General features: G+C 38.3%; 1 pseudogene; it reads left to right on the top strand.

Annotated features, from left to right (window-relative positions):
* Positions 1–15,228, top strand: part of LOC107698775 (protein NLRC3-like) — a 38,052-nt pseudogene that overhangs the window by 4,448 nt on the left and 18,376 nt on the right.

The raw sequence follows: 15,228 nt of genomic DNA, 5'->3' as shown, positions 1-15,228 counted from the left end.
TTAAGTTAGTGGTTCGCAACCTGGTTGCCATGACGATAGGTTTAGCTGGGGTGCTGTGGATAATCAAAATGTCTAATTCTAGCACTGTAATTATTTATACTGTAATATTTGATCATTTTGATCAGCAGTCCTATAAATTAGTTAAGACGGCATCACAGCTGTCAACTTTTCAGTCAAAAACTTCATTTACATAATCACTCTCTCTCAACAAACAGAGAGAGATTGTGGGTGTGGCTGTGTCTCTTGTAATGCTTTGAATTCAATAATTGAAATGATGAATCTGAAAATTCTGGTTTGAAATAAACTTAATCCTAAATCAGCAGTTTCCAAAGTTTTTTTGCAGTGATGACTGGCTATGGATAGTGCACAATTTCTAATAGAAACCAAAATGCTCAATGTCCATTTTTCTTCACGTTTTGTGCGATATGTTTTACTAAATAGCCTCTGCATAAGCAATAGTAACAAATACATAAAAATCTTTACTAGTGCTCTAAAAACTAGGACCACTATCATCTCACTTCTGGTGATGGGGATTTTAATGTTCAACAAAGAAATGCAAAAACTTCTATAGTATATCATCTGTCATCTGTCACTGTTCAAATTAAAAATAATATCATGTGAACACTGCTTTTTGTCCATGTCAATGTTTCTGTTATTGGATTCTAAAATAATTTGACAGTGTCTTTTCTTGTTTGTTTGTATCTCTGTTTTTTTTATAATGTCTTTTCAGTGGTAAAAAACCTGTGTCCTCACCGACCGGCACATTCCCCTACTGTCAGAGCCACACCAGTCATCATGATACAGAAGCAGACCTGCAGCTCAATTCAGACCAACCAATGCATGTTGATCTGCAGAGAATCAAAGACCAGCACAAAACCAGCATGAAGAACAAGTCTGAGAGCTTATTTGAGGGAGTCAAACTACAAGAGAATCAAACCCTCCTGAACAGGATTTACACACAGCTGTACATCATAGAGGGAGAGAGTGAAGGAGTGAATGAAGAACACGAGGTGCTACAGATGGAGAAAAGTTACAGGACACTCCAAGACACTCCAATCAACTGCAATGACATCTTTAATCCTTTACCTGAATCAGGATATGAGGAGAACAGAAGAGAGACGAAAGAGAGAAGAAAGACAAAATAAAGACGGTTCTTACTTACTAAAGGCATCGCTGGAATTGGAAAAACCGTCTCTGTGCAGAAGTTCATTCTGGACTGGGCCGAGGGAAAAGCCAATCAGGATGTAGATTTCATGTTTGTGCTTACATTTCGAGAGCTGAACTTGATTAAAGATCATCAGTACAGTCTTCACAGACTTCTGCTTGAACCAGCACAAAACCAGCATGAAGAACAAGTATGAGAGCTTATTTGAGGGAGTCAAACTACAAGAGAATCAAACTCTCCTGAACAGGATTTACACACAGCTGTACATCATAGAGGGAGAGAGTGAAGGAGTGAATGAAGAACATGAGGTGCTACAGATGGAGAAAAGTTACAGGACACTCCAAGACACTCCAATCAACTGCAATGACATCTTTAATCCTTTACCTGAATCAGGATATGAGGAGAACAGAAGAGAGACGAAAGAGAGAAGAAAGACAAAATAAAGACGGTTCTTACTTACTAAAGGCATCGCTGGAATTGGAAAAACCGTCTCTGTGCAGAAGTTCATTCTGGACTGGGCCGAGGGAAAAGCCAGTCAGGATGTAGATTTCATGTTTGTGCTTACATTTCGAGAGCTGAACTTGATTAAAGATCATCAGTACAGTCTTCACAGACTTCTGCTTGACTTTTATCCTGAACTTCAAGATCTGGACTCAAAGATTTATGATGAATGTAAAGTTGTGTTCATCTTTGATGGTCTGGATGAAAGCAGAATTACACTGATGTTTTCAGACGCTCAGAAAGCTTGTGATGTGACTGAGACTTCACCAGTGGCTGTGTTGATGTCAAAGCTCATGAAAGGAGAGCTGCTTCCCTCTGCTCTCATCTGGATCACCTCCAGACCAGCAGCAGCCAATCAGATCCCCTCCAACTACATCAACCGTGTGACAGAAATTCAGGGATTCAATGACCCTCAGAAGGAGGAATATTTCAGGAAGAGAATCAGTGACGAGCATCAAGCCAGCAGAATCATCTCACACATCAGAAAAGCAAGAAGCCTCCACATCATGTGTCACATACCCGTCTTCTGCTGGATCTCAGCCACTGTGCTTCAAAACATCCTGAAACAAGATCTCAGTGCAGAAATCCCTCAAACTCTGACTGAAATGTACATCTACTTCCTGCTCATTCAAACAAATATGAGGAACCAGAAGTATGAAGAGAGAGATCCGGAGAAACTCCTGCAGTCCAACAGAGAATTCATTGTGAAACTTGCTGAACTGGCTTTCAATCAGCTGATGAAGGGCAATGTGATGTTTTATGAGGAGGACCTGAGAGAGAGCGGCATAGACGTCACTGACGCCTCAGTGTATTCTGGGATTTGCTGAGATCTTTAGAGAGGAATCTGTGATTTATCACAGGAAGGTTTACAGCTTTGTACATCTCAGCTTTCAGGAGTTTTTTGCAGCACTGTATGTGTTTTACTGCTATTTACACAAGAACAGTGAGGTTCTGAAAATGTTCCTGACAGGAAAGTCCAGAACTCAGTGTGAGAATGTTCCTCTGGATGTGTTTCTGAAGGGAGCAATGAATAAAGCCTTGAAGAGTAAAAATGGACACCTGGATCTTTTCCTACGATTTCTTCATGGCGTCTCACTGGAGTCCAATCAGAGACTCTTACAGGATGCACTGATACACACAGAGAACAACCCAGAGAGCATCAAGAGCATAATCAAAAACCTCAAACGAGGTAAAAAAAACAATGATTGTCCTGAAAGATGGATGAATCTGTCACACTGCTTGATTGAGATGAAGGAAAACTCTGTAGTTGAAGAAGTGCAGGCGCTTTTAAAATCTAAAGCAAAAACTAAAAGTCTTTCTCTTGCACAATGCTCAACTTTGGCAAACATGATCCTGATGTCTGAGGAGTTAGACCTTAAAAAGTATAATATCAAATCAAAAGAGGGTCGATGGAGACTGTTACCTGCTGTGAGAAACTGCAGAAAAGCTCTGTGAGTATGCGAAAATGAACATATTTACATTTGACTGAAGTTGTGATTTCTGTGATTTTTTTTTTTCCAGTTCAGTTTCTTATTATCTAAAAAATATCCAAAATAGAGTTTCACACAAAAGACTCTGAGTAAATGCATAACATATAAATACATTAACATTCAATAGTCAACAGTCAATAAACCACATCACAAAAATGCATGGTTATACAGTTCAAAATATGTAACACCATTGTTATTTTTCATACCCTTAACTCTGTACCTTTGTACCTTATCCACCCTTAAAGGGTGCATACTTATCATACTTACAGAAGGCAGAGAGGGTACGGTACAAAGTTGTACTTTTGAAGGTATGAAAAATAACTGTAGTGTTACATATGTTGAACTGTAACAGTGTTGGCAGATTTACCATTATTACCATGTTTATATGAAAAATATCATGGTAAATCTGTGGTTACTTCTTACTACAAATACCATAGCTAAACTATACAGTAGTTGACAGTAAGCCTACAATTTGAATGCTTTTGTCTGACAGATATATTAAAAACAATTACAGAACAAAACAGGATCCATTTGAACTTTTAATGTTCAACTTAAATGATTATAAAACTAATTATAATAAATGTTACATGTACAGTCAGGTCCGGAAATATTCGGACATGGACTGAGTTTTTGTGCTTTTGCCTTTATACACCACTACAATGGATTTGAAATAAAATAGTCAAGATGTGATTGAAATGCAGACTTTTAGCTTTATTTTAAGAGGTTCCACAAAAATATGACATTTACTATTTAGGGGTTACAGTCATTTTAAGCAAAGTGCCTCCATTTTCAGTGGCTCAACAGTATTTGGACAGTTGACTAAGAAGAGGTTAATTGAGAGGTTAACCTGGTGCTGCCCATTCCCTCATTACTTTAAGACAAATTAAGTAGAAAAAAGATCTTGGGCCTCATTCATAAAGTGATAAAGATTTTATCTTAGAGTGTGCGTACGCTTAAATCCACGCCAACGCTCAAATTTGTAAAAACTGCCTTTGACGTGGAAAAGTGCTTAGTGCTTATGTCTTTGTCAGGGTCTGAGCAGATGTACACACTTTTTCTTGTTGGAGTACTGCAGGTTTTTGGAAATGTAAGCTGTTCTTGCAGCTCGCTGTTCTAAATGAAAGGATTTGAACAATGACTGGTAATCGTTTATATGTTAATGACATTAATTAGGAGTCGTTTACAAGGCAGAGAGCTGAAACCATTCAGTTGTGTGCAAGTTCAAGATCATTTGCGATTTATAGATTTCACATCTAAAAGAGATGCGTACGTGCCCTTTCTGTGCGTACGTTCATTCTATGAATCACACGTATGCATATTTGAGAGATGATCGTAAGATCAAATTTAGGATGGTTTCTGCGCGACATTTTATAAATGAGGCCCCCGGACTTGATATGAGGAATCAAATTGTCATTTGGAAGCTGTTTGACTGGTGCTACCAATGAAGTCCAAGGAGATCTCAATGAAAGTGAAGGAGGCCATCATTAGGCTGAAAAAAACAACATAAATCTATAAGAGAGATAGCAAAAACCTTAGGTGTGGCCAGATCAACGGTTGGCTACATTCTTAAGAAGAAAGAAAGCACTGGTGAGCTCAACAACATCAAAAGGCCTGGAAGACAACGGAAGACAACTAAAGGGGATGATCGCAGAAACATTTCCTTGGTGAAGAAAAAAGCCATAAAAAATCATAACATAAAAAAAACCATAGCATAAACAGAAATCAAGAATACTCTGTAGGAGGTAGGCACATCATTGTCAAAATCAACAATCAAGAGACGCCGTCATGAATGTAAATACAGAGGGTTTACAACAAGGTGCAAACCACTGGTAACATTCAAGAACAGGAGAGCAAGATTAGATTTTGCCAGAAAACATCTGAAAAAGCCTCCCATGTTCTGTAATAAGATTTTAGGACTGATGAAACCAAGATTAACTTGAATTGAACCATGATTAACCAAACTGATGGGAAGAGAAAAGTATGGTGAAAGAAAAGAACGGCTCACGATCCAAAGCACACCACATCAAGTGTCAAACATGGTGGCGGTAGTGTTAAGGCATGGGCATATATGGCTGCCAATGGAACGGGCTTACTGGTGTTTATTGATGATGTAACTCCTGACAGAAGTAGCAGGATAAATTCTGAGGTCTTTAAGGCTATGAGAATTTTTGAAGGCAAATAAATGTAATATTCTTCAATGGCTAAGACTGCCTGATCTCAATCCAATAGAGCATGCTTTTCAGTTACTGAAGACAAGACTAAAGGCAGAAAGACCCACAAACAAGCAGCAACTCAAGGTGGCTGCAGTGAAGACCTGGCAAAGCATCTCCAGGCAGGAAACTCAGAATTTGGTGATGTCCACGGGCTCCAGACTACAGGCAGTCATTGACTGCAAATGATTTTCATCCAAGTATTAAAATTGTGCTTATATTTACAATTGTCACTTCGTCCAAATACTATTGAGCCCCTGAAAATGGAGGTACTTTGATTAAAAGTCTGCACTTCAATCAGATCTTGATTGTTTTATTTCAAATCCATTGTGGTGGTGTATAAAGGCAAAAGCACAAAAACTCAGTCCGTGTCCGAATACTTCCGGACCTGACTGTATGTCTTCCATTTGTATACTGTGAAATTACTCCAGATTGTTTCTCTATTATATGATAAGCATTCTTCTGAGCTGCATTTCCCCAAAACATCATCAGACTAAGCTGACTGCAAAGATGGCAGTAGTCTGAAGTAGAAGTAATGATGCTTTTGTAAAACACAGCCCTGTTTGAAGCGTTGTGAGTGAAGTGTCAGGAGTGAACACTCTCTGTGACCAATTCTGTTTTTCAGCATTTGCATTTTTTTTTTGTATGAGCAAAATAAATAGTTCCATCTTACACAATTAGTTACATTAACATTTGCATTTTAGACTTACTAATTTAGCAGAACTTTTTTTTTTTTTATCCCAAGTGACTTACAAGTGAGGGCTTACAATTATTTACTTACATAGTTTATTTTTCTACTTTACAGCTTATTTTAAGCATTAAATTTCATGCTAGAAAATCATTGGTAAAGATAAAGCCTACATGCCTACAGATTTTATTATTTTATGTAAGGGTCAATTCCTTTGAATACACCAGCAATATCAAAACTACCAATACTTCAGGATCGATCCACCTGTCTCTTAAAATATATGTTTAATTCAAAATGTAAAGGTTTATTATTAATAGTCCACAGATTAGTTATAGCTGTCCACTGAATTTATTTCCTTCCCATTAACAATTATACACTTGGGAATGTGAATTTCTTAAAGTCAGTTTTCATATAATTGATTTTTAAAACATTTAATTTAGGAAGGACACCTATCATGCCAAGACACAAAATAATCGAGTATAAGCACTATAGCTGTTCTTCCTTAATGCCACAATTGTCAGCACACTTAAATTCATGTATTTTCATAAAGGATAACTACAAAGTGTCAGATTCATTGAAAGAATAGCTGTCGCTTCCTCAGACATAGTCCAGTCAGTACTATCTAAACCAGGGATATGCAATCCTGTTCCTGGATTTCCAGTGTCCTGCTGAGTTTAGCTCCAATCTGTCACAACACAACTGCCTGGACGTTTCTAGTAACTAAATAACTAATAATAATAATAATAATAATAACCACAATATTTAGCTAACAAGACATGTACATACAACAAGAAATACATATGTTGAAGCATAATACAAATAATGTTCATAAAATATGAAGTCATGTCTTTATTTTAAATGATCAATCAGCATGATCTTTTCTGGTGAACAAAGTTAGGGAAACCAGCACACCAGCATGTCTTATATCCAAAGTCCTCTCTTTTCTTTTCAGATTGTCAAGCTGTAATCTCACTGATCAGCACTGTGAAATCCTGTCTTCAGCTCTACAATCATCAAACTCTTCTCTGAGAGAGCTGGACCTGAGTAACAATGATCTGCAAGATTCAGGAGTGAAGCTGATCTGTGTTGGACTGAAGAGTCCAAACTGTCAACTCAACATACTGAGGTTTGACTTTCACATTGATTCAGTATGTTAATAATAAACATATGAAGCAGGGGTTCTGCGAACAAAGATACAAAATAGAACAAAGATACAAATTAAACAATGTTTCAGCTTTTTCAAGTTTGAAGATGTTCAGGTATGGAATGCCAAAGCTGACTTAATTAGAAATAAATAAATGTACAAATAAATGTACAAATAAATGTAAAAAAGCAAATATAAATAAATAAATATATAAATAAATATACAAAGAAAAGTAAAAAAGCAAAAATAAATAATTATAATTTTATTTCCTTATGTATTTGTTTTATATTTTTTTCCACATTTATATATTTTTTCTTTTATTTATTTATACATTTATTTATTTTCACATTTATGTATTCATTTACGTATTTATTTATTTATTTATACATTTATTTATTTCTACATTTATTTATTTTCACATTTTATTTCTACATTTCTTTGTCCGTAGGGTAATGAGGAGGGCATGTTTTACCTCGGGAATAGCAATCGAGCCAGAGTAGGAGAGGGGTAAGCTTTGAGGCCACAGTGACACCTTGTGGTGCCAAAACGAAGTTCAAGAAGTGTAGCCTACATGACGCGCCTGTTGATAGTGTGGGATGAATGATTTAGATGGGCAATATGGCCAAAATCTTATATCACGGGTTATTTCAATTTCACGTGGGGGGTTGTTCAGCGTGCAATCTGTCATCGCGTGCATTTGGTGAAGCTCGCGAAAGCGTGAAATCGCTTTCTTATGCGCGCTGTTTTTTTTAGGTTTCACTTTCAACACATACAACGCATGTTAGAAGGGATAGAAGGAGGCATCAGTTACTGTAGAAGATTTGTCGCCTCGTGCCACTTCCCGTGTGGTCACCGCATGTAGACACGGCTTTAGATACGGATTAATCACATGTCTAGGCTGGAAATATCCATATAGCATATTTGACAGTGAACGCATCTCCACTGCATAGCCAGATACAATCGTTGGTGTCAGTCGCAAATATTAATGTTTTAGGCTACAATGCATGGTGTGTGTGTTTCACTAGCTCCGTTCCCATGGACACCTTTTGTTTGATCTGGATATTTCCAGCATAAGACGTGTGATTAATCCCTATCTAAAGCCGTGTCTACATGCGGTGACCACACGAGAAGTGGCGCGAGGCGACAAATCTTCTACAGTAACTGATGCCTCCTTATGTTCACTTAAGACATACCCAACAGTTTTTCAACGATACTCACCAAGACGGGTATTTCAACATAATGTGTATGTATTTTTGGTAACACTTTATTTTAGGGTCTCTTAACTAGTTGCTTGTTAGCATGCATATTACTAGAATATTAGCCATTTATTAGTACTAATTAAGCACATATTAATGCCTTACTTTTACATGACCTTATTCTACATCCCTAATCTTAGCCAATACCTAAACTTAACAACTACCTTACTAACTATTTATAAGCAGCAAATTAGGAATTTATTGAGGCAAAAGTATAATTTTGGTTTTCTTTTCATTGAGATTGAGAAAATTTGATGACATCCAGACATCAAGTGCACACAGGGAGCCCAGGGAGCAGTTGGGGGTTTGGTGCCTTGCCCCCTTACAATCCCTGCCAGTACTGAGACAATTTCGGACGCTGACGTATACGTTGCATGTCAGAGAGCTGGAGCTGTCTCAGATACATCTTCGCCACACATATGTACTTTTATATTATATGAACCTTATTTTAGAAAATAATATTAATAACAACATTCACACTGACTTTATATTATAATTATACATACCTCCGCAACAGCTTTGTGGTTTCATCGATGGTATATATAAGGCCTAATTTATTTTGAAATGCTTTTGTTCATAATCATTAAATACTATTAAAATACTGAAAAATAGACTTTAGACTTTATAGTTATACAAAAAATAACCACATATCACACACACGTATAACACAAAGTTTATGTATTTATTATTTTTAATGTTTTGAAACTCTCCCGAGATACGCACTCAGTTAAGGTGACGGTCATAGAGCGACCTCAGGTGACTGGTAATTTTACATTAGGATGAATACGCTACCTACAGGTGATTGATGTTTTTTTTTTTTAAATCATCCAGCAAAATATCATCATCTTTATCATCTCTTGTAAATTAACAATGCTGCCTCAGTAAATTAGTAAAACTTTGAGTCGATGCCTAAATAATATATAATAATATTAATAATGCATGAAATAAACATTCAAGCAGAAATAAGAAACATGTAAACCGCATCTCTCATTCAAACTCGCTCGCTCCCTGCCATCTCTTCCAGCTCGTCTGTCCTCTCCACATCGGATTATGGGAAATAGTGCTTCAGCGAGTGTACATCAGTTGTACACTCAAAATCAGAAAGGATTGTGGATAAAAAGTAGTGAACAAAAGTAGGGAATGTAGTCATTCATAAAGCTCTAAACAAATGTATCATTTATTTTTTCCTCACAGCCTTTGCAGTTGCACTGTATACATAAATTATGAATTATAAAATGAAAAAGTATTTTTTAATTTACACTGAGAAATGCTTGGAGAACCATCCTCAAACTTAATCCTGAACTTGTTAAAACAATTATCTTTATGTAAGATATGTTTCAAGGTTTTCAACATATGTTAAGTCTTAATTAACCGCTTTCAAGCGGTTTTTGCAATGTGTTCTTTGAAGGTCAGCTGGTCATCAAAGATTATGCGAAAAACTCTTACCAAAAATTGATGGGGTAATTGTTGATGAACCTAGCTGGATGGTGAAATTATGCTGTAGAGTCGGAGTGGCAGGGAAGACAGAGAAGCTCAGTCTTTGCCAGTCCAGACATTATAACCAAAGTTCTCTCTTTTTTTTCATATTGGCAGACTGTCATCTCACTGATCAGAAATATTACTTTTAAGACACATTTACTGTAGTTTTTCTGTAAAGACCGTGGAAAATAATCTATCATTTTCTTATGTTGAAGCTCAATGAACCTCATATTGAAGTCTTGTAATCTGATGGGCACACCAGCATACCTTATATCCAGGCCCTCTCTTTTTTCAGATTCCCACACTGTCATCTCACTGATCAGCACTGTGAAATCCTGTCTTCAGCTCTACAATCATCAAACTCTTCTCTGAGAGAGCTGGACCTGAGTAACAATGACCTGCAAGATTCAGGAGTGAAGCTGATCTGTGTTGGACTGAAGAGTCCAAACTGTCAACTCAACATACTGAGGTTTGACTTTCACATTGATTCAGTATGTTAATAATAAACATATGAAGCTGGGGTTCTGCGAACAAAGATATAAAATAGAAGAAAGATACAAATTAAACAATGTTTCAGCTTTTTCAAGTTTGAAGATGTTCAGGTATGGAATGCCAAAGCTGACTTAATGATAAATAAATAAATAAATAAATAAAATGTATGTACAAAGATATGTAAAAAAGCAAATATAAATAAATAAATATATAAATAAGACATTTTAATCATCCACGATCAAAAATCGTCATATCGCACACCCCTAACTAAGTATAATCAATCTCACACACACAAACAAGCACAGCGAAATCACTTCACACTATTAAGCGGCTGTGTTATGAACATGCAAAACTGTATTGCACGCGTGCTAAAATGGTAAATTTATTCATCGTACAGACCAGTTTTTTCGTAGCACGTGCGATATATGTCGCACTGTACAGCCCTGGTGTGGGATGTATGATTTAGATGGGCAATATGGCCAAAATCTTATATCACAGGTTATTATTTCAATTTCACGTCGGGGGTTGTTCAGCATGCAATCTGTGATCGCGTGTATTTGCTGAAGCTCGCGAAAGCGTGAAATTGCTTTCTTATGCGCGCTGTTTTTTTTAGGTTTCACTTTCAACACATACAACGCATGTTAGAAGGGATAGAAGGAGGCATCAGTTACTGTAGAAGATTTGTCGCCTCGTGCCACTTCCCGTGTGGTCACCGCATGTAGACACGGCTTTAGATACGGATTAATCACATGTCTAGGCTGGAAATATCCAGCCTACACATTAGGTGTGTGCTCCTCTCTGACTGTCAAAGAATCTGCTCCAGTCGATGGTAACGGTCTTTTAGTGTGTTGAGGTCAGAATGTTTCTGCTAGTCCTGTAGTGACTATTGTAATAACCAATGAATTTTTAAACCATTTAACCCAGGGGTGGCCAACGTCGGTCCTGGAGAGCCCACACAGCCCTGCAGACTTTAGCTCCAACCTTGATAAAAACTCACCTGCCTGGCTATCTAGGCCTGCACGGCGTAGACTGTTGTCGTGGGGATCGCGGGTGGATTTAGCGGAGGGATCCGAGACGGGCTCGTCCTTTTCTCGGTCCTCACCCGCTAGATCCGCGGCTCTCTCTCAGTGTTCGGAGGCCCACGCTGCGGTTTCTTCCCCCCCCCTCCGAGGAGGTGGATGTGATGAGTGTCGAGACAGAGGAGACTCTGGACTCGCCACCACAGTCCCTCGCGTGTGAGGTGTGATTCGTGCAGTAGCCAGGAGAAGCTCAGTCTTTGCCAGTCCAGACATTATAACCAAAGTCCTCTCTTTTTTTTCAGATTGGCAGGCGGTCATCTCACTGATCAGCACTGTGAAATCCTGTCTTCAGCTCTACAATCATCAAACTCTTCTCTGAGAGAGCTGGACCTGAGTAACAATGACCTGCAAGATTCAGGAGTGAAGCAGCTCTGTGCTGGACTGAAGAGTCCAAACTGTCAACTCAACATACTGAGGTACTTAAGGGTCTGTTTAAAATAACAGCATACAAGCACACAAGTTGGTATGTACAGTTCCACCCTCACTAATATAAGGCTGTTATTTGCATTGATTCACTCGTTTTCTCGATGCATCGATTACAAACCCTGACGATACAATGCATCGATCTTGAAACATGGATTTTTGAATCGTGAATCGCCGATTTCGGACAGTAATCGATTTAAAACGCTAAGAATCGAATGAACCGCGACTTCTATAGCGATTCAATGCTTTCAAATATATATACACATTAAATCACTACAAGCAGGAATTAATGGAGACCTTGAACAGTGTTCGTGCCCTCGCATCTCTCCTTCATGCGCTCCACTATTTCCCGCCTGCAGTGACTGTCACAGGATTGCGCTCCGCGTCTCACTGACACATTTTTTGAGCAGCTGATGTGTGATCTCTCCTTAGTACTCGTGGTCAGTAATGCTAAAGTGAAGTAGTTTTACTTCTCTGTAGTTTTTCAATGGCTCTCGGTCATAACGACGACAACATTACCTGAGCAGTAACATACCTGCGCATTTATTGCATGGACGGAGCAACAATGTAAGTGTCTAAAGCATACACACAGTTCCATTAAATGATAAATGTGTTTTAACAATGTTGTTATACCAAATGTACAAAGGAAACTGTTAAAATAACCACAGCATTAACAACAAGCTTGAAATAAGAGCGCAAGGTTTATCTGATAATCAGATGCATGAAAGTAGAGTTCGTTGCTATAGCAAACAGACATCGGGCTCGTTTTCTTTCAGAATCATCATTCGCCGATGGAGAGGAAAAATTAATCTCTGGGGTCCGAGGGTGTTTTGGGGCCCTGGAAAAGTTTTGACATGCCCTGACATTTGTGCTTTTTTCATTTGCTTACAATAGCATTGTATGTACAATAGCATTTTATTTTATGAAAATGAGATAAGGACGTTTTCGCACTGAAAGAGAAGTGATATCGCCCTCATAGAACTTAAGATGTGCAAGGCTATATCTGCAGCTAATCTGAATAAAAAGCAGAATGAACTGAAACGTTAAGAGAATAAACACTAAAGACAATAAACAATAAATAAAATGTATGAATGATGCAGTGCTAATTGACATATAATTTATTACAGTACAGAAACTATAAATTATATTTTCTACCTTGTTCTGTGCAGAAAATTTAAATAATTGTTTGTAGTATATAAAACAATCATAAAATTGCCATTAGGAAAAAAATATAGATTACAAATGATTGATTATTGTCCAGAAGTGTATTTGATTTCTTATAGCAAATTCAAAGTAAGAGATATAAAAATAATGATATATGAATAACAAACAAAATAAAATAAATAATAATACATACATACATAAAATTATTGTATTTGACATTTCTGTCACTTCTGAAATGATGGCTACGCCCCTGGTGTGACAAAATGTTAGCCTATACATAATACTTTTAAAGCTCTTTTTAAAATCTTGGTTTACATAAATTTCTACATATGCCATGTCATGCCATAGCATCATAAACTAGCATCTAACAAAGCACAAAAGTGTTTTTTTTTTCTTTTTCTCTCTAACCTATGGTTCTCTAACCATAAAGGCTGCTGTGTAATTTGCCCCCTGACTAAGCATTTAAAGAATTTAGGGGAAGCATTTAAATAATCCTGTGAATGCACTTAAAGAATGCAGAATCGAATCGAATTTAATTGTGAATCGAATCGAATTGAATCGTTCTGAATTTGCAAAAATTGTTCTTGAATCGAATCGAAAACCTATGAATCGTGAATCAAATCGATTAGCTGTCTACCCAAAGATTCACAGCCCTACTATAAAGTATAAATGCTAAGTTGTGGTGCCTGACCAGAGGCAGCATTTGAAGGAACAGGGTGTTGCTGACTCATAGTTACAGTTTTAGTTCTAAGATATGTCTGTATTATATAAGCGTTGTTCACACGGGGCTTTGATTCTCTAAAATTGCCAAAGACAATCTAGAGCCAGAATGTTGAAACGAAACAGTAAATCCTTAGAAAAAGAACCTAGTAGCAATTCTGGGATTAATAAAAAAAAAAATGTGTCGGTGTGAAAAGCGCCAGAGCCTACTGGGTACCATGTGCATTGTCGTGATCATGTTAGTTATTGTGTGACAGTTTCACTAATAGAGGAGAAGAACAAGCAAGTCAGTATACAGAAAACAAAATCAAATTGTAGTTGATTATCATCAAATATGGGTGTATGTGTGCTATTCAAGACAAAAACATCACTTGTATGATACTGTACTTGTTGATCAATCTGCTACACTGCTGAGAGGCTGCTCCAAACAAGCAGTCATATTAACTTAGTACGTAAAAACATCATTGGCAGTGTAATGTGAAAACGTCTCAGGTTACGTATGTAACCATGGTTCCTCGAGGGGACGAGACGCTGCGTCGGAAAACGCTACGGGAACGCGCCTTCTGTGACCACGCTCTGAATCGCAGCGCCTCGTTCCCTCGAGGAACCATGGTTACATACGTAACCTGAGAAGTTTCTCTTCAGGAACTCGAGCTGCGTCGGAAAACGCTACGGGAACGAGAATGCCCACACCGCCAGACTTTCGAATCTCTGCCTACTGTGGAAGCCTGCACCGCTAGGGAGAGAGAACAGAAGAGCCAGGAGTGGCTCGCATGTCTAGACCGTAGAATCTGACAAATGTAATGGGCGTGGACCAACCCGCAGCGTTGCAGATGTCATGCATCGAAACACCTGCTAAAAAGGCCTTAGAGGCTGCCACACTTCGAGTGGAGTGAGCCTTGACCCCTAGCGGTGAGGGGAGATCAGAGGACTCATAAGAGATGGAGATGGCATCCACTATCCACCGACTGAGGGTCTGTTTAGTTGCTGGAAGACCTCTCTTAGGGGGAACGTAGCACACAAGCAACTGGTCCGCCCTCCTCCACAGGGCAGTTCTGTACACGTATGCATCCATTGCATGCACTGGACACATACAATTAAGCTTCTGCTGGTCTGGCTCCCTGAAGGGAGGAGGACTGAAGGCCTGGAGTACGATAGGCTGCGGTGCAGATGAAGGGACTTTAGGGACATACCCCACTCGAGGGTACAGAAACGCTTTGGCCAGACTGGGCGCAAAGTCAAGAAAGGAAGGGGCCACAGATAGGGCCTGCAAATCCCCAACTCTCTTAAAGGTCCCATGGCATGAAAATTGCACTTTATGAGGTTTTTTAACATTAATATGAGTTCCCCTAGCCTGCCTATGGTCCCCCAGTGGCTAGAAATGGCGATAGGTGTAAACCGAGCCCTGGGTATCCTG

The sequence above is a fragment of the Sinocyclocheilus anshuiensis genome, unplaced genomic scaffold (genome assembly GCF_001515605.1).
Source record: "Sinocyclocheilus anshuiensis isolate Anshui unplaced genomic scaffold, SAMN03320099.WGS_v1.1 scaffold178, whole genome shotgun sequence".
In the NCBI taxonomy this organism is placed as follows: domain Eukaryota; kingdom Metazoa; phylum Chordata; class Actinopteri; order Cypriniformes; family Cyprinidae; genus Sinocyclocheilus; species Sinocyclocheilus anshuiensis.
This window is presented reverse-complemented; position numbering and strand designations above follow the sequence as displayed.